Source organism: Octopus bimaculoides, chromosome 6 (assembly GCF_001194135.2).
Source record: "Octopus bimaculoides isolate UCB-OBI-ISO-001 chromosome 6, ASM119413v2, whole genome shotgun sequence".
NCBI lineage: Eukaryota > Metazoa > Mollusca > Cephalopoda > Octopoda > Octopodidae > Octopus > Octopus bimaculoides.
In genome coordinates this window covers 98,481,718-98,484,621 of record NC_068986.1, presented here as the reverse complement: position 1 = coordinate 98,484,621, position 2,904 = coordinate 98,481,718, and the positions used below count along the sequence as shown (strand labels likewise).

Genomic DNA, 2,904 nt, shown 5'->3' with positions numbered 1-2,904 from the left:
TATATATATATATATATATATATATGTATGTATGTGTGTGTGTGTGTGTGTGTGTGTGTGTGTATGTGTTTGTTTGTGTGTGTGTGTGCGCGCGCGCGTGTGTATTCCATGTTTTTCTTTAATTATTTGAAGTCTTTCTCGAAGGAAGGAGCCGGTTTCTAAAACGTCCTTGTGCTGCAACATAGATAACAAACCAAATTCACACTTTGAATATTGCGAGCGCGCGTTCGTGCGTGTGTGTGTTTGTGCGTGTGTATTTCTTTATATAAATGTGCGTAGTTTTGTTAAGTATATTAATGTGTTTACTAGCATTTTCATGTCTGTGTATGAGCATTTTTTTTTTTATGTTTGAAAAAGAAACTAATCATCATAAACCATTATGTGTTATACTTTGTTTCGAAGAAAATTATTTTAATTACCATACCTGTTCCATGGAATCTGTCTCTATTTCTTAGATATTATTCTCTCAATACCTGTAAAGAAAGGAAACATCAAATATCAGATGCCGCATAGTCTTAGATACTGAGCAAATCTATAGCATACAACATAAATATCCTATCGTATATTTGTTATCAAGGTCCTAAGGTATCAGAAAACATTCACCTCTTTCTTTCAGATACATATTTTTTACAGAGGAAATGATGTGTGTTGAAATTTACATAATAGAATGGTGTCAAGGCGGTGGGCTGGCAGAAACGTTAGCACGCCGGGCGAAATGCTTAGCGGTATTTCGTCTGTCGTTACGTTCTGAGTTCAAATTCCGCCGAGGTCGACTTTGCCTTTCATTCTTTCGGGGTCGATTAAATAAGTACCAGTTACGCACTGGGGTCGATATAATCGACTTAATCCCTTTGTCTGTACTTGTTTGTCCCCTCTATGTTAAGCCCCTTGTGGGCAATAAAGAAATAAGAATGGTGTCAGGTTTTAGCTCGTTCAGGAAAAAGTAAAATTAGACAGCTGAAAGTTCCAATTTTAGAATGGACTTTTCCAACTGCATCTGAATATGGTCTGCAAAACCTGTATTGTTTTATCAGATTTTATTTTTTACCATTCCTTTTGGTGACGTGAATCCGATTCACTGGTAAAGTGTTCCACTTTCCAACCCATAATCAAATGTTATTACAGTACCTTAGAGTGACGCATTCACTCTTAGTATTCCATTACCAATCAGTATGGAAAATAGTTATATCAGTATAAGAGAAAGAGAGCAGATCTCAGAATGCAGCAGAAAGAACCTCTTGCCGATTATGCAGCAAATGTGATAAAGAAGACAATAGGTGCAGGAAGTTTTTGATCATTACTTCCAACGTGCTATGAAGAACCGTTTATGGTTTAATACCACAAGTTCTAGTGATCGATAGACAACGGATGCGGCTACACTCGGGCACTGCTTTGAAAGGTTTAGTCAAACAAATAAAACCCGAGACTATTTTCTAACTATTGTATTTATTCAATCAATCTTTTTTACCAAATCACCACGCTATGGTAGGGGACAAGCAGAAAAAAAATGCACATACACATTCATTTATACAGGGTCAGTATTTTATATTTTAAATCTCCAACATGGGCATTGTTTGTTTTTGATTTTTGTCAACACTTGTTCCTCCAGCGTTCGCCACCTCACCTCGCCGTGGCTTAGCATCCCCTCCTATTTGTTTTCACTGTCCTGTTTTAGCTACCAACTTTGACTCTCCACAAATCCCAAATTCTATTTAATTTGCTTTGCGGGAGCAATAGTTTGTCGAAGGCGCATCTTGACGTAATTGCTCACAATATGGAGTAGATAAAACGGCCGACAATTGATGAAGGGCCGTTCTTTATGTTACTTGTCATGTTTTCCATTTGTTTCTTTCGTTGTTCGCGATATGACTGAACGCCACACATCCCTTTCTAAGTAAGTTTTATCTTATATATAGATATACACACATATACACGCACGCACGCACGCACACACACACACACACACACACACACACACACACACACACACACACACACACACACACACACACACACACACACACATATATATAATAGCATAAGATATGCCAATTCCACTGAAATTTATTTTGGTATAGTTGCATGAAGATACACTAAATAACCATCATATCCTCACCCAAATGAGAACGAAATTGCGCGATCTTTATAATACCATGTTAGTATCTATCTATCTATCTATCTATCTATCTATCTATCTATCTATCTATCTATCAATCTATCTACCCATATATCTATCACTGTATTTATACATTATATATGACTCAATGAAACAAAATATGAGTTAGGTTTTCTGTGTGACAGTAGTGTCTCCGAAAGAATATATTAACAACAAAATACAGTGATATTCCATTCTATGGGTACATTTGAGATTTATTCTTTCCGTTTATATATTTTGCATAGAAATCAGTCCTAGCCAGAAGCAATTTGAAAGTAGTTGTAGACCACTGTCAGCATCTAAATACGGATTGTAATTAATGTGTCTTAGGCAATTCATGTTTGTTTAAGTGTGAGAGTATTTACAAAAGCTTTTGTTACATATGGTTGGTTATGAGCAAGAAAGAAAGTCGATGTGTGTGTCTCTGTATACACGTATGCGTTTTGTGTAAAACTATGTGTGAATGTATATCTATATATAAGTGCGTATGAGTCTTTACATCCTTTAATTATTTTTCTTGTTTCAGTCATCAGACCATGGCTATGCTAGGACATATGGAATCGACACCTGCACTCGTTTTGTTTCAAGTACTGCTACTTATTCTATCGGTCTCTTACGGGGATATAACCACACCAACACCGGCTGTTGTGTACAGTCGGAAACGCAAACATACACAGACACACACACGCACTTTGATTCGTATATATGTATGTATGTATATATATATATATATATATATATATATATAT

The 2,904-nt window shown here is 36.1% G+C and overlaps 1 long non-coding RNA gene across 1 annotated transcript in view; it reads right to left on the bottom strand.

Moving 5' to 3' along the window:
* LOC106870799 (uncharacterized) overlaps positions 1-2,904 on the bottom strand; it is a 387,764-nt gene that overhangs the window by 325,802 nt on the left and 59,058 nt on the right. Inside the window, exon 2 of the long non-coding RNA XR_001409578.2 lies at positions 425-473. This is a non-coding gene — a long non-coding RNA (uncharacterized LOC106870799). The remainder of the gene's footprint in view (positions 1-424; positions 474-2,904) is intronic.